The following is a 26,040-nucleotide window of genomic DNA, read 5'->3' on the forward strand; positions in this document are numbered from 1 at the left end:
CCGTGGCAGTGGGGTCCATAAGGAAACTAAGGGATATTACGGCCTCCTTTTATTAGAGAACCGGAACAAAGCATTAACAGATATTGAATACATGAACTCCTCAAACTACGGTCATCATCGGAAAGATCCCAATTGTTATCACCTTGGGACTTACGGATCATATCACATAATAGGTGCATATAACTTGCAAGATCGGATCACGAACATAGATATAATGGTGAAAACATAAATGGTTCAGATCAGAAATTATGGCACTCGGGCCCTAATGACAAGCATTAAGCATAGCAAAGTCATAGCAACATCAATCTCAGAACATAGTGGGTACTAGGGATCAAGCCCTAACAAAACTAACTCAATTACATGATGAATCTCATCCAACTCCTCACCGACCGGCGAGCCTATGAAGGAATTACTCACTCCCGGCGGTGAGCATCATGAAATTGGTGATGGAGGATGGTTGATGATGATGAAGACCGAAGATCCCCCCTCTCTAGAGCCCCGAACCGGCTCTAGATCTGGCATCCCGATGGAGAATAGGAGGTGGCAGCGGCTTTGTATCGTAAAACGCGATGAAACTTTCTCTCCTATTTTTTCTGGAAAAATAGGATTTTATAGCGTCGGGATTAGGGTTAGCGGAGCCTCGTGGGCCCCGCTACCCACCAGGGCGCGCTAGAGGGGGATGGCGCGCCCAGGTGCCTAGTGGGCAGTTGGGCCCCCCTCTATTCTGCCTTGTTCCAGTATTTTTTATTTATTCCACAATAATTGTCCAAAAAGTTTCGTCCAATTCTGAGAACTTTTATTTCTGCACAAAAACAACACCATGCTAATTCTGCTGAAAACAACGTAAGTCCAGGTTAGTTTCATTGAAATCATGCAAATTAGAGTCCAAAACAAGAGCAAAATCATTAGGAAAAGTAGATACGATGGAGATGTATCACGCGTTGGCGAGAACCAAGGTAGCAGGAGGCGCGTCGATTCCTTCAAGTTCATCATCATCACTACCCATGGCGCCCGAGAAGAAGGGTTCCATTGATGTCAAGCCTTCTATGTCCCAACACCTATCTCCTTTGTCTGTAGGCTGGGTAGGCGATGTTGCCGCCGCGGACGGAGCAAACGTTGAAGTGGGCACGACCGGCCCGGGCAGGGCGGTTGTCGAGCCCACCGTAACGGGAGCAGGTGGTGGGGATGCTAGAGGCGGACGCCTACCTCAAAGCTTAGGCGAAGACGATGTTCATGGCGCGAGTGACGCGGGTCTTTTACCCCCGCCTCCTCCTGGTGCCCGCGAACCAGCGGCGTTGTTGTGCCTCCACAGCAACGCCCGCATGGCAAATCGCCCATCGACAAAGCTCAAGACCCACGGGCGTGGCTTCCACCACAGCAACTCCATGTTGCCCCCACGACACGATGACAAGAGTGCAACGATGCTACTGCTGGCTCCGCCAGGAGTCGAGCGATGTTGCGCTCTTCGCGTTCCAACATGCCCTCAACAGCAACGGAGGCAATGGCGCGAGCACAGATGTTGCTGGATTTTCCTCCAGTAGCTCACAAGATGGATGAGTAGAGAGCCACCATCCGCAGTTTGATCGAGTTGGCTGATGCGAAGAGGTCCCTGTTGGCAGAGTCTTCATGGGGGGCAGCCAACTGCGTCTACGCCTCAGACTGAAGGCCGTGTGGTGGGCGGTGCGCCTATAGTGCAATCACCTACTCGGCAACAATCTCAGTGGCAGCACCAGCACTCACAATGGGCTCAACAAGATGCACATCTGAATGACGCGTCGATGGCTTCCTCAGACTTGCAGATGCAGCAAGATCAGAGGCAAGTGTTGCTGGACAGACAAGCGGAAGATGCCCGCACCACCATCCAGCGGTGCCAGGAGGAGCTCCATCAGTCAGATGAGCACAACGGCTAGTTGTCAATGAGCCAGCACCATTGTTGGCGGGTTCTTACCTTATGAGGTTGGGTGCCCTACCTTCACGCGTGAGCTGCGACAAGTCTGTTGGCCGTCCGTCCACGCGTTCAAGCATGAGGTCCCAGAAAAGTATGACGACAATTAGAGCCCAGTAGAGTTCTTGGGCATTTATATGATTGTTGTGCAAGCTACCGATGGAAGAGACAAGAAAATCCTAGCCAACTACTTCCCATTGGTGCTCAAACCCAATGTGAAGTCTTGGCTAATGCACTTGACGGAAAACTCCATTTCCTCGTTGTCAGATATTTGCAATGAGTTTGTTGGTGCTTTTCCCGGAGGGCAGAAAGGTACAGGGTTATCCCACAGAAGGAAGGAGAGATCCTACACAAGTATATCCAGAGATTTAGTAGTGTGCATCGTAGCATACCGGATATCCACCCCGCCACCATGGTTGCCGCATTCCACACGACTGTGCGCAACCGCAAGATGCGGGAGAAGATGCATATCCGCTTGCTGAAGACCGTCAACAAACTCTATAAGTTGGCGGACAAGTGTGCACGTGCTGAAGAATGGAGAAGGCTTCCCAGGGAGGATGATGCTGCCGAAGTTGATTCCGATGATGACAGCGCGATTTCCCCGGGAAAGAAAAATCGAAGGCGTAATAGGAAATGCAAGGGTAAGTCAGCTATGGATGTGGAAGGATCTGGCAACTCCAACCCCGCCAAGAAATCCAAAACATAAGGTACTGGCAAGGAAGTAGCTACATGTGCTGATTGCCAGGTCGCTACGGTAGGATAGAAAGGTGGCAAGTCGGATGGGCCATACTGCAAGATCCACCATACCACAGGCTACGACCTCCAGGAGTGCCGTCAAGTAGAGCAACTGGTTGAGAAACAAAAGGCTGAGTATGAGAAGCGGCACAAAGAGAAAGGTCAGGATGGTACAGGTGGGTCTGGCAAGAAGGGCCGTGGTGGACGAGGAGGACGCCGCGGCAATGCTGGCCAGAAGAAAGAAAAGCCTGCCAGGGGTAGAGAGAAGAAAGAAGAAGACAAAGAAAGTGAGGATGAGGATGATGAGTCTAGCGAGCAAGAATTCCAGAAGACAACATAAGCCATGTGCATTCACAGGGGTGCATCTCTGCACTCCTCCCACCGCCAGCTCAAGCAGTGGGCGCGGGAAGTCATTGCGACGGAACCAAGACATATGCGGGAAAGCCCCTCAAGTGGTCCCACACACCTATCATTTTTGATGCCGTGGATCACCCTAATTTCACAACTATGGTCGGGCGTTCGCCATTGTTGGTCTCACCAATGATACGCAACCTCAAGGTCACAAAATGTTAGTTGAAGGTGGGGCCGGCTTGAACTTGATCTCCCCTGAGGTGATCAAGAGGCTGCAGATACCCGATGAAGAGCTCAAGAAAACCGGGACATTCCAGGGAATCAACCCGGGAAGGAGCTAGCAAAAGGGAAAGATCATGCTACCGGTGACTTTTGGCGGAGACCTAAACTACCTAACTGAGAAGATAGTGTTTGATGTGGTTAAGATCCCCTTGTTGTTCAATGGAATCTTTGGCCGCCCTGCCTTGGCCAAGTTCATGGCGGCATCTCATTATGCATGTAATACATTGAAGATGCTAGGGCCCATGGGTGTCATCTCCATTAACTCTGACCAAAAAGATGAAGTCATTTGTATGGACAAGCTCTACAGAGATGTGGTTGCAGCAGAAGTTGACAAGGAAATAGCTCCCGCCAAGCTGAAGAATAGCAAAAAGCCCGGCAAGACATCCAGTGGGACTTCTGGGAAGCGCGCCTCTTTGGAGTGTTGCGCACCTGTCGAGGACTTACCGAAAAGCTCTATCAGCAAGAGATCCAAAGCCGTGCCACCTGCAACGAGGAAGGTGCCGGCAAGGGAGGATGGCACTGGTACCTTCACCATTAATGCCACCCTAGACAGCAAATAGGAAAGCGCACTCATGACCTTCCTTCAGGCGAATGCAGATGTGTTTGCATGGTAACCATCTGACATCCCCGGCGTTTCTAGGGAGGTAATTGAGAACCACCTTGTTGTCTGCCCCCATGCTTAGCCTATCAAGCAGAAGGTCAGAAAGCAAGCTTTGGACGGCAGCAATTCATAGCAGAGGAGATCAAGAAACTCAAGGCAGCCGGCCTGGTCAGGGGAGTGCTACATCCAACTTGGTTGGCGAATCCGGGCGTCGTACGCAAGGCAAATGGGAAATGGAGACTTTGTATTGATTACACTGATCTCAACAAAGCATGCCCAAAGGATCCTTTCCCTTTGCCACGCATCGACCAGATTGTGGACTCCACCGCCGGCTGTGATCTGCTCTCGTTCCTTGATGCCTACTCCGGATACCACCAGATATTCATGTCCAAGGAAGATGAAGAGAAAACCGCATTCATTACTCCATGTGTCATGTACTGCTTCGTACGAATGCCTTTCGGACTAAAGAGTGCGGGCTCAACTTTCACAAGAGAACTCCAGGTCAGTTTTGAACCACAATTGCACAGAAACATAGAAGCCTACATGGATGATATTATAGTCAAGACCAAAGATAAGTCCACCCTGATTCAGGATTTGGAAGAAACTTGCTCTAATTTGCAAAAGATTAACATGAAGCTCAACCCTGATAAGTGCGTATTCAGTGTCCCCTCTGGCAAGCTCCTTGGATTCTTCATATCTCAGCATGGGATTGAAGCGAACCCTGACAAGATCAAGCCTATTGAGCAGATCCTCTAAGTGCATCTAGTGCCCCTTAGTGATTTTGGTGTATTGAAGACTTATAGGTTAAGGGACTAATGTGTTTGTGAGTGTACACAGGTCTATAATACTATGAGGAGTTTGATATTTATAGAGAAAGTCGACCACTAAAAATGAATGTCTTCAACTGAAGACTTTGGCTTCCTGAAGACATTGAAAGTGAAGAAATTGGTGTGACCGTGAAGACTTGATATTCATGCGAGGAACATGAAGCGTGAAGACTTTTGTTTTCGTAGTTTCATTTTCTCTTTCTTGAGTCATAGGAAACACCGTACTATTAAAGGGGGTCGAAGAAAAACTAAGGAAAAGTTTCCAAGTGATGTTCATCTCAAAATAGTACACCTACCAATCCTTTCGAGTGAAGTTATTGGAAATCTCATACAGCTCAGTCAATTTGTTCAGTGACAGAGACGAAGTTCTTCTGGTCTCTAAGGAATTTGTTCTGACTGAGGAGTTAGGAATTCGCTAGTGCGGATTGCCTACAAGTGAGGAACATGATAGCCCTGAGGAGTTTGAACCTCAAATTTCCGACCGTTGTTGTGCTATGCGCCAGCTGTCCCAAAATATCTTATCCACCTAACGGTCATATCATTGAAGGGCATTTATGTCTTATCATGTCGGGCTGCTCCCTAGGCTATAAATAGCCACCCCCAACAACTACTAGCTAGTTGGCTGCTCCGAGAAAAACTGACACTTGTCATTGAGAGTATCCCATCCTCCGAGGACTTTGAGCGAAAATCATCAAGTGAGGAAAATCCAAACCCAAACACCTACAAACCCAAAGTGATTGAGCATCACTGAAGAAATTGTTCCTATGTGGATCCAACACTTTTTACCTTTGAAGACTGTGCATCTTCCAGACGGTTAGGTGTCATGGTCTTGAGCATCCAAGAGGAAATTGTGGATCGCCGAGTGACCGAGTTTGTGAAGGTTTGGAAGTCACCTGAAGACTTACCACGAGTGATTGGGCGAGGTCTGTGTGACCTTAGCTCAAGGAGAATACGGTGAGGACTGTGTGTCCGGGACTGTGTGTCCTCAGGTTTAAATACCTAGCCGCTCCAACTAGACATACAACTGTCACAACACTTGGAACTAGTCTACCAAATCACTGTCTTCACCGAGCTAACTGGTTCTATTTCCTCAACCCTTTCATTTCCTCTTTACTGTGTTGTTGTACCTGATCATTATAGTTTGAAGACTTTGACTGAAGACTTTCTCAATTTCCTCGGTTCAATTTCTTCAGTTAGTTTGTCTTCAGCCTGCTTATCTTGTATTTGTTCTTTCTGTACTCTGTGCTTGTTTTCATTTCATCATGATGACTGTGCTTCTGTTCTTTTATGCTTGCATCTGAGTACTTATTCCGCTGTTAGTCGTTCGTGACTTAGGAATTTCCTCACCCTCAAATTCCTAAGTGATGAATTTGTAAAAATCGCCTATTCACGCCCCTCTAGTCGACTTAACGCACTTTCAATGTGTATCAGAGCAAGGTACTCCCTTGTTCTGTGTGATTTTGGTTTAACCGCCTGGAGTTTTAGTTATGTCGACCGCAAAAAATAAGACTGTGTCATGCCCCATCTTTGACGGTCATGACTATACCAAGTGGAAGGCCATGATGAAGAAGCGCCTCATGGCGATGAACAGCGAGCTATGGACCGTCACTGAGATTGGTCTTACCGATCTGTGCAAGATGGCGGAGGCTGATGACATTCGCAAGTACACTCTTCTTAACCTCACGCCGAAGGACATCATCTGCTCCTGTGTGTCTCAAAATCTGTTCATGAACATTATGCATCTCAGCCATGCGAAGCTTGTCTGGGACCGACTCCCTGAGGTCTATGAAGGTCATCAAACTCGTCACGATCCATGTTTTGAGGATTTCAAGGAACCGCTCAAGGCGATGACTTTTGATCCAGAATCATCATCCTCTGCACCATGCCTTATGGCAAAAGGTGCCAAGGTAACTGAATGCTACCTATCTGAGTCTAGTGATGATGAATCTGGTGATGAATTTGGACCCAGCTATACCAAACTTGCTTCCCTTGCCACTAAACAACAAAGAGCTTTGGAAAAAGTTCAAAACATGCTTAATGAGAGTGATGATATGTTGGGCGAAGAAATGGATCGCACTAAAACTTTGACTGAAAATCTTCAGAGACTTCAGTCCAAGTTTGATAACCTTCAGAGTCATCATAACACTCTCTTCTCTGATCATGAGAAGCTTTCTTATGAATTTCTTCAAAGAAAGCAAGATCTTGAGAAGGTAAGGGTGAGTTATGAAGATCTTCAGAAGGAGGGTGATTCATTGCTTGCTCAACAGATCAGTGCCTCTCAAGAAGAATTCATTCCACCATGTTTGAAATGCATTGAACGGGAATCTGCTAATTCTTCACCTGAAAGTTCAAATGCTTCTATTGCTGCAAATTCTTCACCTGTCTCAGCTATCACTAATTCCTCATCTGAGGATGCTGCAAGTATCACTAACAATGCAGGGCTGAAGGAATTGTATGTGACAGGCATGTACAAAAGCCTCAAAGGGCATCAGGCACTTTGTGATGTGCTTAAAAAGCAGATCCTCAACAGGAACCCTAGGAAAGAGGGTATTGCCTTTGAGAGGAAACTCAATGCTGATGGAACATACTGGAATCCTGAGCAGTATCCCAAAACCTCATGGGTTGTTGCAAAGGGACCTCCGGTAGATCCATCTACTTTAGCTGGCTTTACATGTTAATCTTCATATTCTTCTGATGAGTCATTTGACTCCAACTATAAGCTGTTCAAAAATCAGAATGGTGAAGTATTAGCTAGATATGTTGGCACTAACTGCAGGAATGGTCCCCCTATGAAGAAAATCTGGGTTCCCAAAAGGTGCCTTGAAAGTCTTTTGGTGAATGTCATCATGACACCACCTGTGAAGAATAGGAACCCCAGATCAAATTCTTCATATGGACCAAATTCTTCATATGGATCCAACTCCTCATATGGACCACGTTCCTCACGTGGATCAAATTCCTCATATGGATCAAAGTCCTCATATGAACATCATAGTGCTAACACTTCTGTTTCGCAGGGAAAGACTAAGGGTTATGAATATGTGCATTATTCTTCAAATTATTATGTTCATAAGTCCTCGAAGAATTTCTCTGCTTATTCATATGCTTACTCTAACCCCTCTTATGTGAAACGAAGTGGACTGGCATCTATGCCACCTTTCTCTTATAGAGCTCACAGAATGATGAACTCTTTGCCAACCCTCCAGATGTGGGTGGTGAAGAAAAGGAACTAATCTCTTATGCAGGGTCAGGTCTCCAGATGAACTTAAACGTCTCAAGAATTTGCTGGAGACCTGAATATGCTTGAAAGGACGCAAACTAATCATGAAGAAATGTTTTTTCTATTTCTCACATCCTCATAGTGCTATATCTGTTCTATTGCTTGATGAAATTGATCTGATGAATTTGATGTCATATTCTCCACTGATGAAGTATATGACTTCGTAAGTTACACTAATTCATCTGCAGGATGATCAACCCAAAGCCACTGAGTGGGTCCTTGATAGTGGATGTACAAATCACATGACTGGTGACAAGAACTTATTGATGGACACTGCTTTATCTCCATCGCATCTGAAGCATATCACCTACGCTGAAAAGGAAAAAGCAAGGTATTGGGTCTAGGTAAGGTTGCGATCTCAAAGGATCGACACATGGACAAAGTCATGCTTGTCGAGTCCTTAGGTTTCAACCTCATGTCAGTCTTAATGCTTTGTGATCTTGATATGGTTGTTATCTTTGGCAAGTATTGTTGTGTTGTGATCATGGAAGCTGGCCATTCCAAAGTCTTCGAAGGCTTTAGGAGAGGAGATCTATATATTGTTGATTTCTCTACAGGACCACAACCTGCTACATGCCTACTTGCAAAAGCTTCAGAAGGCTGGCTATGGCATCGACGATTGGGTCATGCTGGCATGAGGAACTTGCACACTCTCGCAAAGAAGAAGCATGTCATTGGCATCAAGGATGTCAAATTCCTCAAGGATCACCTATGCGGAGCCTGTGAAGCTAGAAAGATGACCAAGGCCAAGCATCCCTCAAAGACTATCATGACTACCACTCGTCCATTTGAATCGCTTCACATGGATCTCTTTGGCCCTAATCATTATTCCTCATTCACCAATGAAGCATCTTTATATGGCTTTGTTATTGTTGATGACTATTCTCATTATACATGGGTGCATATTGTCACTTACAAACGTGAAGTGCAGGAAGTCTTCAAACGATTTTCCAAGGGCTTCAACCAACTTTGGTGTGATGATCATGCACATCAGGAGTGACAATGGGACCGAGTTCAAGAATACTGGTCTTGATGATTATCTTGATGATCTTGGTATTACTCATGAGTTATCTGCTCCTTACACTCCTCAGCAGAATGGCGTCGTGGAGTGCAAGAACAGGACTCTTGTTGAGATGGCTCGCACTATGCTTGATGAATACAAGACGCCTCGTCACTTATGGATTGAGGCAATTGATACTGCGTGCCACATCATCAACAAGGTATATCTTCACAAATTCTTCAAAAAGATCTCATATGAACTCCTCACTGACAAGAAACCCAATGTGAGTTATTTCAAAGTATTCGGTGCTAAATGTTGGATTAGGGATCCTCGTCACAATTCTAAATTTGCACCGAAAGCACATGAAGGTTTTATGCTTGGTTACGGAAAGGACTCGCACACCTACAGAGTCTTCCACTCCTTTCACCACAAGGTTGTTGAAACTGTAGATGTGCGGTTCGATGAAACTACTGGCTCGCAAAGAGAGCACCTACCTCCTGTGCTAGATGAAAAGTCACCTGAGGAAACCATCAAGTTCAAGACTACTGAGGATGTAATTCCTATCGAAGAATCTGCTGAAGATGTCATTCAATAATGTGAAGAACATCATACTGATCCACCTGAACAAAATGGCTCTGAAGAAATTGCTGAGCCAAATATTCGTGGCCAACCCGCTCATCCTCGGGTTGCAAATGAAGTGCAGATCAACAAAATCATCAGCGACATCAACGCACCAGGTCCCCCCACACGCTCAAAGGCTTCACATTTGTCTTAACTTTTGTGGGCACTTTGCTTTCGTCTCTTGAAAGTGCGTTATATCGACTAGAGGGGGTGAATAGGCGATTTTTATGAATTCTTCACTGAGGAATTTGCGGGTGAGCAAATTCCTTAGCGAAGAACTACTTGCAGCGGAATAAGTACTCAAAAGTAAACATAGCAGAACACAAGCATGGTCATCATGATGAAATGAAGACAAGCACATAGTACAGAAAGCGTAAACACAGGATAACACAGGATGAAGACAAACATACTGAAGAAATTGAACTGAGGAAATTGAGAAAGTCTTCAGTCAAAGTCTTCAAATAGATATGAACAAGCACACAACACAGTTATGAGGAAATGAAAGAGTTGAGGAACTAGAACCAGTAAGCTTGGTGAAGATAATGATTTGGTAGACCAGTTCCAACTGCTGTCTCAGTTGTACGTCTGGTTGGAGCGGCTAGGTATTTAAACCTGAGGACACACAGTCCTCACCATATTCTCCTTGAGCTAAGGTCACACAGACCTCGCCCAATCACTCGTGTCAAGTCTTCAGGTGACTTCCGAACCTTCACAAACTCGGTCACTCGGCGATCCACAATTCCTCTTGGATTCTCTAGACCTTGCCTAACCGTCTGGAAGAAGCACAGTCTTTAAAGGTAACAAGCATCGGATCCACGCAGGATCAATCTCTTCAGTGATGCTCAATCACTTTGGGTTTGTAGGTGTTTGGGTTTGGGTTTTCCTCACTCGATAATTTTCGCTCGAAGTCCTCGGAGCAGCCAACAAGCTAGTGGTTGTAGGGGCGGCTATTTATAGCCTAGGGAGCAGCCCGACATGATAAGACATAAATGCTCTTCAATAATATGACCGTTAGGTGGGTAGATATTTCGGGACAGCTGGCGCGTAGCACAGCAACGGTCGGAAATTTGAGGCTCAAATTCCTCAGGGCTATCATGTTCCTCACTGTGTAGGCAATTCGCACTGGCGAATTCCTTACTCCTCAGTCAGAACAAATTCCTCAGAGACCAGAAGAACTTCGTCTCTGTCACTGAAGAATATGACTGAACTGCATGAGATTTCCAATGGCTTCACTCGAAGGAATTGGTAGGTGTAGGATTTTGAGTTGAGCATCACATGGAAATTTTTCCTTAGTATTTCCTCGACCCCCTTTAATAATACGGTGTTTCCTATGACTCAAGAAAGAGAAAATGAAACTACGAAAACAAAAGTCTTCACGCTTCATGTTCCGCAAATGAGTACCAAGTCTTCAAGGTCACACCAATTTCTTCACTTTCAAAGTCTTCAGAAAGTCTTCTGAAATCCAAAGTCTTCAGTCGAAGAACTTCATTTTTAGGGGTCGACTTTCTCTGTAAATATCAAACTCCTCATAGACTTATAGACCTATGTACACTCATATACACATTAGTCCCTTAACATATAAGTCTTCAATACACCAAAATCACTAAGGGGCACTAGATGCACTTACAATCTCCCCCTTTTTGGTGATTGATGACAATATAGGTTAAGTTTTCAACAGGGATAAACATATGAAGTGTAAATACTGATATTGAGAAGTTTGATTGCAAGATATGGAAGAACTCCCCCTGAAGATGTGCATAGTGAGGAATTTGCTTTTGAAGCAATGCACACTTGAAGAGTAGAATCATGGAGATCTCCCCCTATATCTTGTACTTCATACACGCATTTGACATATAACATGAAGAATTTGAAATGCATGATGAAATATGGTGACTGATGTAATTCAGCATGCGTGCATAAACATTAATGAGGAATAAGCATGCAGAAAAACCATAGCAAAAGTATCAGCCACCATAGAGTTTAAGTTTACAACTCGATCCAGCAAAGTCATCAGAAGAACGAGAATGTAACTTAGCAAAAAAAGCCCATATAAATAGACCCGCTTGAAGACTAACTCAAATTTCTCCCCCTTTGTCATCGAATGACCAAAAGGATCGAAAATGAGGACTAACGCCCCTGAAGAATCTCAAGATGATGAAGGAGCGCCAGCGTTGTTGGGGTCGTTTGTTGATGTAGGGCCTGCCGCAGTGTCGTCCAAGTCTTCATGCTCATCGGTGTCGCGCGATGAAGAATAGGAGCTAGCCACCAAGGAAGGAACCTTGACCTTCTTGTATTTCTTCGGTGGAGGAGCAGACCAATCAAAATCTTCCTTGAGACCCATTTTCTTCAGATCTTCTTCGCTATTAATGTGAGACAGAACAACCCAGGTACGGTTGAAGGTTTCATGGAGGTAGTAATGGTTTTTCTTCACTACATTGTGGGTAGCAGTCATGTTGTGAAGAATTGAACAAAACAGACGCTTGACCCTATGTGATTGCGATCAACCTTCTGGTGAAGATTGTGGAGAAGCTCATGATCAGTCATCACCCTAGGAGCTGTGCCTTGAGGATTTTGCTTGGGTGCGTTGGTGGCAGTGTCATGGGTAGCAGAGTCGTCATTGGTGGACTAGGATGCAGCTTTGCGAAATTGACCATCCAATGGACGAATGCCTTCATCAATAACAGCAGAAGCCTTGCCCTTGTCATCAGCTGAGGAAAATGTCCGTTTGAGGACTTCAATCGAGGGCATGTAGCTGCAATGGTTCAGTGTATTAGCTTTGTAGTTGAGTGAAGACCTTGTTCTGATGAATCTCATAATCCACGGAGCATAAGGCTTCAACTCAAACAGTGACATTTCAAAATTGGCCAGAGTCCTCATGAAGAAGTCATGAAAGTTGATGGGGACGCCATGAATGATATTGAATAGCAGATTCTTTATGATGCCAACGACTTCTTCTTCATTTGAGTCGTGGCCCTTGATAGGACTCAATGTCTTCGTCAGAATGTGATAGACAGTCCGAGGCACATATAGTAATTCCTTCATGAGGAATTTGGTTCTTGGGGCCTGACCTAGCTTCAATGGCTTCCTCAGCACTTGCATATAGTGATCTGTAAGCTCAGGCTCTTGGTACATGCAACGAGCAGCTTCAAGGGGAGGACTGATAGGCAAAGCACGAAGCAATTCAGTAGCTGGTGCCTTGTAGTGAGTATTTTCAGTCATCCAGTCCAGCACCCAGGAATTCACATCTTCAGAGTCTCCGGTGATGTGCAGTGTTGCATAGAATTGAAGAATGAGTTCTTCATTCCAATCACAGATGTCAGTGTAGAAATTTAACAGTCCAGCTTCGTGAAGAACACTAAGGACTAGCACGAAGCACGGCAGAGATTCCATATCCACGTGAGGAATGTGCTCATGATCAAAGACTTTGTCTTTGTTGAATAGCACTGAGGAATAAAAATTTGCCTGGCTGGCAGTCCATAAACGCCTCTTCCTAATGCGAGCAGAGTCATAGGGGTTGTAATCAGTGAAGAATACGTGCTCACCGAAGAAATCAGCAGTCTTTTATTTTTGCTTCCTTGAGAATGGATCCTTTGGCTTGGGTTGAGGAGTGTCAGTCAGTTGCATCACAACCTCAGGACTCGCAATCTCAGGTTCTTCAGGTTGAGGAATTTCTGGTTCCTCTTCACTGGCAGTCTGTGTCTTCAACGATTCAGCAGCAGCAGTTTCTTCAGCACTAGGGGCTGGAATTTCTTCATGTACAGACGGAGTGGGGTAAGTTTCTTCAGAGCCCAATGGAACAGTATGTGCTGGGGACTGAGGGATTTGTTGCAATGGCGTGAACAGAGGGGAGTTGGGATGCTGACTATCCCAAAAATCACCATTCATCAATGGAGTAGCACTCCCAATGTCCATGTCAGAATTTTGTTCATCCAATTCCTCAACGCCGGCCTCTTCAGCAGTGAACTGGGGCATAGGCGAGGAGACAATTGGTGTTGAAGGGATTGCATCCACTTAAATTTCTTCATCCATCTGCTCTGAGGAAGCAGCAGAGGGAATGTCTTCATCGGATTCACTTGGAATCACATAATCTTCATCAAAAGGAACAAGGTCCTTTGATGGCATGGTTGAGATAGGAACAACATCAATTGGGTTGTCAAATGAGCTAGTCAATGGCTTCATCTTCTTCGGGGCTGAAGAATCTGATGAAGTTGATGCCTTCCTTTTCTTCACAGCTGCACGCTCTGCAGCCTTGGTCTTCTTCACATCTGATGTAGATGGAAGGATTGGAGTTGGGGTAGGCGCAGGAGGAGCAGAGGAATTTGGTTGAATTTCTTCAGGCACAACTGATGCAGTTGCCCTGACTTCTTCATTTTCTTCAGGCGCACCACTAGTGGATGCCCTGGCAATTTCTTCAACGGCTGGAATGCAGTCATCAGCCCTGGAACTCACATTTTCTTCAGCAGCCTGATTTTCATCAGCGGTGCTGGCGTGCTCTTCTGTTGGTTGAGCAGAGGCTTCGGCTTGAGGAATTTCTGGTTGCGATGGAGCTGCAACCTTTGAAGTGAATTTCTCAGTCAGTTTTACAAACCTAACCTTGGCTCCTTGCCAATCAGCATAGTAAGCATTGAAGTCATTGCTGAGGCCTTTGATTTTAGCCTGGATCTTCACTAGTTCTTCAATTGTCATAGAGACAATGTTTTTCTTCAGGAAGCGCTCCTTCCTGTATTAAGCTTTCTTCAGCTGCCTGGCCTTCTCAAATTTCCATTTCTCTTCTTCAATGAAGGCAGTCAAAACATGACTTTGACCAGGTGTGAGGTTCATATCAGGCAAAGGTGTGTTGGGATCCTTGTGCCGGAGATCGATGAAGTCTAGGATCAGCTTCGGATCCAAAAGCAGTGGCACATTGCTTCCTTTGTCTCTAGCGGCCTTGACTTGTCTGTCTCTGATGATTTCGGCTAGTTCTTCATCATCAGCCTCATCATCATGAGAGGGCACGTGGAAGGCAACCTGCTTCTTGTGAGGACTTGGTCGAGGACCTCGTCCAGCAGCGGCCTTTTTCTTCAGCAGAGAGGGCCAGCTGAGGAACTTGCAGAGGCTCCTGAGGCAATAGATATGCCAGTAGTCCTTTGGCACGTGGCGAGATGCACTGGTGCAGAGGATTTGGTCGGAGCAGCCGAAAACTTTGGCGGAGGAGCTGAGGACTTTGGAGGAGTAGGAGCAGTTTGAGGAGTTGGCCGTGAGGGCTTCGAGGAATCTGGTCGTGAGGGCATTGCTGAGGAACTTGGCCTTGAGGGTATTGAAGGTGAAGCACTTGGCTTATGCGCAGGCTTCTTTGCCATGGCCTTCTTCGGCTTGCTAGAAGAGGCCTCAGCAGTGGCAGCAGCAGCAGCAGAGTCTTAATTGAATTTCCTCACTGCTTCTCTGGCTTGTCTAGCCAACTTGGCCTGGCGCTTGGCCCATTCATCAGGATAATCCTCACTGTGCTTGAGTCTAGTGGGATCTGCTTCTTGGCCAGGTGCCAATGGAGGTCTTGGGCATGGAGGATTGAGTGCGAATTTCTTCATGTACTTGGGAGTTACATACCTGTACTCCCTCCACTCCCTTGCCCATCTCCTCTCTATCCTCTGTATGCGCACCTTGCGTTGATTTTTGTCCTCTTTTCCAAACTTGGCCTCATCAGGAGTGCAGTAATCCGCATATATGTCATCAGGGATTTCAAAAGCAGTGTTCATCTCATGCCTCTTTCCTCCCTTTTGTGGCTTCTTTCCATCAGCCATTTTCTTCAGATGAGGAATTTGAACAATGGAATTCTCTGAAGAAGTATGCAACTTTTCTTCGAGGAATGCTGCAAATGAGTTAAGTTGATGAGAACCTAGTGATTCAGCAGCGGACATGAGTACCTATGAATAGAGTATAGTTGCGAGGAATTTCGAGAGGTCATATGCGTTCTCAGAAGGTTTTGTAAAAAGAACAAGTTTGAGGAAATTGACCAGATGAGTCTTGAAGAATTTCACTAAGAGTTCTTTGTCTTAGGTTCCAGAGTTGTATAGATTGAGAATCCACACAATTGAGGAATCTTGAAGAAAAACATAGCTTAGAAAATGAATCAAGAACAGATGACACGTGAGGTGTTTAGTGTGTGAAGATTTGAAGAAAAACACCTTTGAGGATTTTGTAGAAATCATTTGAATCAAAGAGGGCAGTAAAAGTAAATTTTAATTACCCTGGATGTAGAACACGACGAACTGGGAAGTGGAGATGTGAAGTTCGTCAGTGCTGATCTTCCACGCCCTAGCTCGGCTGAGAAAGACAGCTACGGCGGCGGCGGAGTGAACAAATCTGCGGCCGGCGCGAGTACGACGGCGACGAGGTCGAGGCAATGAAGCTCTTCCTCACCGGCGATGATGAAGTAGCGGCGACGCTAGGGTTTGAGAAGCTCGAGCGGGAGTGAGATCGAGCGGAGTAAAAGAGAAGTGAGGAAGGGTAGGGGTATTTATAGCCACGGTGAAAAATTGTTCGCCCGAAGAAATTGGACGAACGTGCCCCTGACCCTTCTCATTCGCTTGACATGTGTCACCCACGTACTGAGAAGTAGAGATCGTGTGCGATCGTGGGTGAATAGATAAGTATTATCGTGGGATGCGGAACGATTTGAGCGGCAAAACCGAAAATTTTGGATAAGATAAGTTTTAACATTGCGTTCGCAAATTCTTTAACTGACAAGGACACAGTGAAGATTTTCAACGAGTTTCAAATAGAACGCACATGAATAATTTGTGAATAGAATGGGTTGAGTTTAGCATAGAGGGGGAAGGCTCCGATCACATTCACTTAGCAGGAAAAACAACTTGAAGAAATAGCAATAAGTGAATGCTGTAGAGGACATAAACTCATATATATATACATACATACATACATACATACATACATACATATATATAGCCAATGAAGCAAAACGACGGAACCAATGAAGACAATGCAAAGTTGAAGAACATGAACAACAGAGGAATTTCAAAACTGAGGAAAAAATCAAATTGAAGATCTTCAACTTTTGGTGGTGGCGTGACCCACCGTATAAGAATGATGATTTCAGACACCGCGTACAATTGTCGTAGGGCTCTGAGAATCAAATTCTTCGTTAATTTCTTCACACTTAGAGTGTTATTCTTCATTGATTGAAGAAAAACATTTCTTCATGTGTTGCACATCTAAGTCATCAATTTATGCATAAGTGTTAGGATGAGTGTCCTATTCAAAGAACATTCGAAGATTCTAAGATATTTAGCTCACACCGCAAATTGCTAAATCTCTTCTCATCCAAGGGCTTTGTGAAGATAGCGGCTAGCTGTTCTTCAGTCTTCACATGCTCAATAGAAATGTCGCCCTTCAACACATGATCGCGAAGAAAATGATGACGAATCTGAATGTGCTTTGTCTTCGAGTGCTGAACTGGGTTGTGAGCAATCTTGATGGCACTCTCATTGTCACAGAAGAGAGGCACATTCTTCACGTTGACACCGTAGTCCTTGAGAGTTTGCTTCATCCACAGCAATTGAGCACAGCAAGAACCAGCAACAATGTACTCAGCTTTAGCAGTAGACAGTGATACACAGATCTGTTTCTTCGATGACCAACAGACCACAGATCGTCCGAGGAAATGACATGTACCAGATGTTGACTTCCGGTCCACACGATCACCAGCATAGTCAGAGTCTGAATATCCAATGAGATCAAAAGTCGAGCCCTTGGGGTACCATAATCCAAGTGTTGGTGTGTGAGCTAGATATCGAAGAATATGTTTCACAGCCTTATGGTGTGATTCCTTCGGTGTAGCTTGAAATCGGACACACATGCAAACACTAAGCATTATATCTGGCCTAGATGCACATAAGTACAATAAAGAACCAATCATGGAGCGGTATACCTTATGATCGAATTCAGTACCATTTTCATCAGTGCACAGATGGCCATTTGTGGGCATAGGAATTTTGACGCGTTTGCAATCTTGCAAGCCAAATTTCCTCCGTACATCCTTGAGGTATTTCCCCTGAGATATGAATATGCCATTGCGTTGTTGATGAATTTGAAGACCTAAGAAGAATTTTAGTTCTCCCATCATAGACAATTGATATTCTTCACTCATCATATAGGCAAATTCATCACTGTAATGTTGGTCAGTATAGCCAAAGATAATATCATCAACATATATTTGGCACACAAACAATTCACCATCATAAGACTTAGTGAAAAGAGTTGGGTCAAGTGAACCGGGTTTGAAGCCTTTCTTCATGAGGAATTCCTTCAAAGTATCATACCACAGCCGAGGGGCCTGGTTGAGGCCATAGAGGGCCTTATTGAGTCTGAAGACTTTGTCAGGATTCTTTGGATCTTCAAAACCCGGGGGTTGAGAAACATATACTTCTTCCTCAAGCTTCCCATTGAGGAATGCACTTTTCACATCAATTTGATATAGAGTGATATCATGATGGTTAGCATAAGCAAGTAATATGCGAATAGCCTCAAGTCTAGCAACAGGTGCAAAAGTTTTATCGAAATCAATTCCTTCAACCTGTGTGTAGCCTTGAGCTACAAGCCGTGCCTTATTCCTTACCACAAGGCCATTTTCATCTTGCTTGTTGCGGTATATCCACTTTGTGCCAATGATATTGTGCTTGCGAGGATCTGGACGTTTGACCAGTTCGTAGACGTTGTTGAGCTCGAACTGATGTAATTCTTCTTCCGTAGCTTGAATCCACTCAAGCTCCAAAAATGCTTCATCTACCTTAGTGGGTTCTGTGATAGAGACACCTTCAAAAAAGGGTATCAAATGAGGAATCAAGTGCTTGAAGCTTGATTCCTCAGTCACACCTTCAAGCAATTTCTTCACCACCTCATGGTCGGTGATGTCAGTGGCACCAAGTGCTTGAAGCTCATTTGAGATGTCAGTGAGGCGATCGAAGGTTTGTTGAACATTTTCATTGTCGAGTCTTTTGAAGCGGTTGAAGAGATTGCGAAGAACGTCAACTCGAGAGTCACGATGTGTTGAGACTCCTTCATTCACTTTGGACAGCCTATCCCAGATAAGCTTAGCAGTTTCCAAAGCACTCAGTCTTCCATACTGTCCTTTGCTCAGATGGCCACATATGATATTCTTCGCTTGAGAATCAAGTTGCTTGAATCTCTTCACATCAGCAGCATTCAGAGAAGGTGTGACTGAGGGAACACCATTTTCCACAACATACCAGAGATCGTTATCAATTGCCTCAAGATGCATTCGCATCTTATTCTTCCAGTAGGGGTAGTCCGTCCCATCAAAGGTAGGACACCCAGCAGAGACCTTGATCATACCTGCGGTCGACATAACTAAAACCCCAGGCGGTTAAACCAAAATCACACATAACAAGGGAGTACCTTGCTCTGATACCAATTGAAAGTGCGTTATATCGACTAGAGGGGGGGTGAATAGGCGATTTTTATGAATTCTTCACTGAGGAATTTGCGGGTGAGGAAATTCCTTAGCGAAGAACTACTTGTAGTGGAATAAGTACTCAAAAGTAAACATAGCAGAACACAAGCATGGTCATCAGGATGAAATGAAGACAAGCACAGAGTACAGAAAGCGTAAACACAGGATAACACAGGATGAAGACAAACAGACTGAAGAAATTGAACTGAGGAAATTGAGAAAGTCTTCAGTCAAAGTCTTCAAACATATATGAACAAGCACACAACACAGTTATGAGGAAATGAAAGAGTTGAGGAACTAGAACCAGTAAGCTTGGTGAAGACAATGATTTGGTAGACCAGTTCGAACTGCTGTCTCAGTTGTACGTCTGGTTGGAGTGGCTAGGTATTTAAACCTGAGGACACACAATCCCGGACACACAGTCCTCACCGTATTCTACTTGAGCTAAGGACACACAGACCTCGCCCAATCACTCGTGGTAAGTTTTCAGGTGACTTCCGAACCTTCACAAACTCGGTCACTCGGCGATCCACAATTCCTCTTGGATGCTCTAGACCATGACGCCTAACCGTCTGGAAGAAGCACAGTCGTCAAAGCTAACAAGCGTCGGATCCATGCAGGATCAATCTCTTAAGTGATGCTCAATCACTTTTGGGTTGTAGGTGTTTGGGTTTGGGTTTTTCTCACTCGATGATTTTTGCTCAAAGTCCTCGGAGCATGGGATGCTCTCAAATGACAAGTGTCAGTTTCTCTCGGAGCAGCCAACTAGCTAGTGGTTGTAGGGGGCGGCTATTTATAGCCTAGGGAGCAGCCCGACATGATAAGACATAAATGTCCTTCAATAATATGACCGTTAGGTGGGTAGATATTTTGGGACAGCTGGCTCGTAGCACAACAACGGTCGGAAATTTGAGGCTCAAATTCCTCAGGACTATCATGTTCCTCACTGTGTAGGCAATCCACACTGGCGAATTCCTAACTCCTCAGTCAGAACAAATTCCTCAGAGACCAGAAGAACTTCGTCTCTATCACTGAAGAATATGACTGAACTATATGAGATTTCCAATGGCTTCACTCGAAGGAATTGGTAGGTGTAGGATTTTGAGTTGAGCATCACATGGAAATTTTTCCTTAGTATTTCCTCGACCCCCTTTAACAGTACGGTTTTTCCTATGACTCAAGAAAGAGAAAATGAAACTATGAAAACAAAAGTCTTCACGCTTCATGTTCCTAAAATGAGTACCATGTCTTCAAGGTCACACCAATTTCTTCACTTTCAAAGTCTTCAGAAATTCTTCAGTCAAAGAACTTCATTTTTAGGGGTCGACTTTCTCTGTAAATATCAAACTCCTCATAGACTTATAGACCTGTGTACACTCATAAAGACATTAGTCCCTTAACCTATATGTCTTCAATACACCAAAATCACTAAGGGGCACTAGATGCACTTACATCTCTATTACAGAGCCCACTAAGGTAGATGAGGTATTTCTGGAGGCTGAGTGGATTCAAGCAGTGCAAGAGGAATTACATCAGTTTGAGCTCAACAATGTGTGGGAACTTGTCAAGCGACCAGACCCGCGCAAGCACAATATCGTCGGCACCAAATGGATCTACCGCAACAAGCAAGATGAAAATGGCCTTGTGGTGAGGAATAAGGCACGGCTTGTAGCTCAAGGCTACACACAGGTTGAAGGAATTGATTTCGATGAAACTTTTGCAACCATTGCTAGACTTGAGGCTATTGGCGTATTACTTGCTTATGCTAACCATCATAATATCATCTTATATCAAATGGATGTGAAAAGTGCATTCCTCAATGGTAAGCTTGAGGAAGAAGTATATGTTGCTCAACCCCAGGTTTTGAAGATCCAAAGCATCCTAACAAAGTCTTCAGACTCAATAAGGCCCTCTATGGCCTCAAGCAGGCCCCTCGGGCGTGGTATGATACTTTGAAGGAATTCCTCATGAAGAAAGGCTTCAAACCTGGTTCACGTGACCCAACTCTTTTCACCAAAACCTATGATGATGAATTATTAGTGTGCCAAATATATGTTGCTGTTATTATCTTTGGCTGTACTGACCAACGTTACAGTGATGAATTTGCCTATATGATGAGTGAAGAATATCAAATGTCTATAATGGGAGAATTGAAATTCTTCTTAGGTCTTCAAATACGTCAACAGTGCAACGCCATCTTCATATCTCAGGAGAAATACCTCAAAGATGTATTGAGGAAATTTGGCATGCAAAATTGCAAAGGCGTCAAAATCCCTATGCCCACAAATGGCCATCTATGCACTGATGAAAATGGTATTGACTTCGATCAAAAGGTATACCGCTCCATGATTGGCTCTTTATTGTATTTATGTGCATCTAGGCCGGATATTATCCTTAGTGTTTGCATGTGTGCCCGTTTTCAAGCTACACCGAAGGAATCACACCATAAGGCTGTGAAGCATATTCTTCGATATCTAGCTCACACTCCAACACTTGGATTATGGTATCCCAAGGGCTCGGCTTTTGATCTCATTGGATATTCAGACACTGACTATGCTGGTGATCGTGTGGACCGCAAGTCAACATCAGGCACATGCCATTTCCTCGGATGATTCTTGGTATGTTGGTCCTCGAAGAAACAGAACTGCGTATCACTTTCTACTGCTGAAGCTGAGTACATTGTTGCTGGTTCGTGCTGTGCTCAATTGCTGTGGATGAAGCAAACCCTCAAGGACTACGACATCAATGTGAAGAATGTGCCTCTCTACTGTGACAATGAGAGTGCCATCAAGATTGCTCATAACCCAGTTCAGCACTCGATGACAAAGCACATTCAGATTCATCATCATTTTCTTCATGATCATGTGTTGAAGGGCGACATTTCTATCGAGCATGTGAAGACTGAAGAACAGCTGGCCAATATCTTCACAAAGCCCTTGGATGAGAAGAGATTTAGCAAGTTGCGGTGTGAGCTAAATATCTTAGAATCTTCGAATGTCCTTTGAAAAGGACACACATCATTACACTTATGCAAAATTGATGACTTAGATGTGCAACACACGAAGTAACGTTTTTCTTCAATCAATGAAGACTAACCCTCTAAGTGTGAAGAAATTAACGAAGGATTTGATTCTCAGAGCCCTACGACAATTATACGCGGCGTCTGAAATCATCATTCTTATACGGTGGGTCACGCCACCAACAATAGTTGAATTCTTCAATTTGAGTTCTTCTTCTGTTTTTGAATTTCCTCAGTCGTTCAATTTCTTCAACTTTACAATGTCTTCCCTCTTTCCGTCGTTGTTCTTCATTGACTATATATATATTTGAGTTTTAGTCCTCTACAACATTCACTTGCTGCTAGTTCTTCAAGCAGCCTTTTCTGCTAAGTGAATGTGATCGGACCCTTCCCCCTCTATGCTAAACTCAACCTAATCTGTTCACAAATTCTTCATGTGTGTTCTATTTGAAACCCGTTCAAAATCTTCACTGTGTCCTTGTCAGCTGAAGAATTTGCGAACGAAATGTTAAAATATACTTATCTAAATTTTCGGCTTTTGCCGCTCAAACCATTCCACATCCCATGATAGGATTTATCTATTCACCCACGATCTCACACGATCGCCACCGCTCTGTACGAGGGTGACACATGTCGCTAGGATGAGAAGAGTCAGGGGCACGTTCGTCCATTTTCCTCGGGCGAGCGGTTTTTCACCTCGGCTATATATACCCCTCACCCTCCTCAGACTGCATTTACCCCGCTCGTTCTCACTTCCCTCGCTCGAGCTCTCAAGACCTAGCGCCGCCGCTACTTCCATCATCAGCGATGAGGAAGAGCTTCACTGCCTCGACCTTGTCGCCGTCGTACTCGTGCCGGTCGTGGATTTCTTCTCTCCGCCCCAGCCGTAGCTGTCTTCCTCTGCCAAGTTAGGGCATAGAAGATCTGGATTGACGAACTTCCAATCTATACAACTCTAGAACCTAAGTCAAAGAACGCTTAGTGAAATTCCTCAAGACACCTCTGGTCAAATTCCTCAAACTTATTCATTTTGCAAAAACTTCTGAGAACGCATATGACCTCTCCAAATTCTTCGCACCTATACTCTATTCACAAGTACACATGACCGCTACTGAATCACTAGGTTCTCATCAACTTAACTCATTTGCGACGTTCCTCGAAGACAAATTGCATACCTCTTCAGAGAACTCAATTGTTCAAAATCCTTAGTTGAAGAAAATGGCAGATGACAAGAAACCTCAGAAGGGAGGCAAGAAACTGGAAGTAAACACAATGTTTGAGATCCCTGATGACATTTATGCATAATATTGCACTCCTGATGAAGCCAAACATGGAAAGGAGAACAAGAATCAGCGCAAGGTGTGCATACAGAGGATTGAGAGGAGATGGGCACGGGAAGGGAGGGAGTACAGATATGTTACTCCTAAGTACATGAAGAAATTCGCTCTACACCCTCCTTGCCCAAGACCTCCATTGGCACCTGGCCAAATTGCTAATCTCACCAGCCTCAAGCGTGGTGAGGACTATCCTGATGAATGGGCCAAGCGGCAAGCGAAACTGACCAAAATGGCTAAGGAAGCAGTGAGGAAATTCAACGAAGACTCTGCTGCTGCCGCTGCTAAGGCCTCTGCTAGCAAGCCTAAGAAGGCTATGCCCAAGAAGCCAAAGGCACATATGTGCCTTTTCTGTTGGATCCCAAGCTGATCCTGGACTTCATTGATCTCTGGCGCACAAGGACCCCAACACACCTATGCCTGATTTCAAGCTCACACCTAGCCAAAGTCACATGTTGACTGCCTTCATAGGCAAAGAAAAATGGCGATATGAGAAGGCGAGGCAGCTGATGAAAGCTCAGTACAAGAAGGAGCGCTTTCTGAAGAAAAATGTTGTCAAAATGACAACTGATGAACTTGTGGCTGCACAAGCTGAGATCAAAGGACTCAATGATGAATTTGACGCCTACCGTGCAGATTGGCTTGGAGCGAAGGTCAGATTCGTCAAGTTGGTAGAAAGATTCACCTCAAATGTTGCAGCCCCAACGCAACATGAATCTTCTCAGGCTGAAGCATCTCCACCGCCAACTAAAGAACATGCCAACACCGCTGATGAAAATCGGGCTGCTGAAGAAAATGAAAGCACCAGGGCTGATGAAGACATTCCAGCCTCTGAAGGAACTGCCAAGGCAACCTCTAGTGTTGCGCCTGAAGATCAAGCCAGGCTAGCTAAAGCATCTGCTGCTGCGCCTGATGACTCTGAACAAGCCAGGGCAACTGCAACAGTTGCGCCTGAGGAAACTGCACCAATTTCCTCTGCTCCTCCTGCACCAATGCCAACTCCTATCCTGCTTTCTGCAACAGAAGCAAAGAAAACCAAGGCTGCAGAGCGAGCAACAATGAAGAAAAGGAAAGCATCAGCCGACTCAGAGTCTTCAGCACCAAAGAAAGTGAAGACTTTGACAAGCTTTTTTGAAAATCCAATTGATGCTATTCCTGTTTCAAGCATGCCATCAAAGGAGATTGTTCTCTTTGGTGAGGACTATGAAATTCCAAGTGGATCAGATGAAGAAGATCCTTCTGCTACTTCGTTAGAGTAGTTGGATGAGGAAATTGAAGTGTACAACATCACGTCCACTCCATTGGTATCATCGCCCTTGCCTCAGTTCACAGCTGAAGAGGCATGGGTCGAGGAAATTGATGAAGAAGATGAAGACGTGGACATTGGGTGCTCCATTCCTATTCTGCATGATGACTACTCGAAAAGTCGTCACCCCAATTCACCACTATTCACTCCTCTGCAACAAATTCCTCAGTCCCCGGTTCAGACTGAAGAAATTCATACATGATCTGATGAACCTCAAGCTTCACTGCACACTTCCTAAAGAAGTTCCAGCCACTAGTGCTGATGTGAATGCTACTGAAGAAATGGAGACCCAGGCTGCTAATGATGATATTGCTACTGAAAATCCTCAGCCTGCGGCTCCTGAGTCTATGATTCCAGAGGCTGTGAAGACATTGACTCATACTCCTCAGCCCAAGCCGAAGAATCCCTTCTCAAAGAAACAGTAGTTCAAAGCTGATGACTTCTTCCATGAGTATGTATTCTTCACTTATTACAATCCTTATGACTCTGCCCGTCTTCGAAGAAAGCGTTTCTGGACAGCAAGTTAGATGAATTTCTATTCTTCTCTGCTATTCGATAAAGACAAGATCCTTGACCATGAGCATATTCCTCATGTTGATATGGAGTAGCTGCCCTGCTTCACCCCAGTCCTTAGTGCTCTTCATGACGCTGGGCTGCAAAATTTCTGCACCGACATCTGTGACTGGAATGAAGAGCTAATTCTTCAGTTCTATGCTACGTTGCACATCACCGACAATGCTCAAGATGTGAATTCTTGGGTGTTGGACTGGATGACTGAGAACACACACTACAAAGCACCGGCCTCTGAATTACTTCATGCCTTGCCAATCAGTCCTCCCCTTGAAGGTGCGCGGCTCATCTACCATGAACCTGAGCTATCTGATCATTACATGCAAGTGTTGATGAAGTCTCTGAAGCCTGGTCAAGCCCCAAGAACCAAATTCCTCGTGAAGGAATTGCTCTATGTGCCAAGGACTGTTTATAGGATATTGACCAAAATCCTCAGTCCAATCAAAGGCCACGACTCTAATGAAGAAGAGGTCATTGGCATCATGAAGAATCTGCTATTAAACATCATCCATGGAGTTCCTATCAACTACCATGATTTCTTCATGCGGACTATGGCCAATGTTGCTCTTTCCCCGTTTGAATTGAAGTCTTATGCTCCTTGGATCATGAGATTCATCAGATCAAGGTCTTCAATCAACTACAAGGCTGATACTCTTAACCATGGCAGCTACTTGCCCCATATTGAAGTCCTCAAACGGACCAT

Source organism: Aegilops tauschii, chromosome 7, assembly GCF_002575655.3.
Source record: "Aegilops tauschii subsp. strangulata cultivar AL8/78 chromosome 7, Aet v6.0, whole genome shotgun sequence".
In the NCBI taxonomy this organism is placed as follows: Eukaryota; Viridiplantae; Streptophyta; class Magnoliopsida; order Poales; family Poaceae; genus Aegilops; species Aegilops tauschii.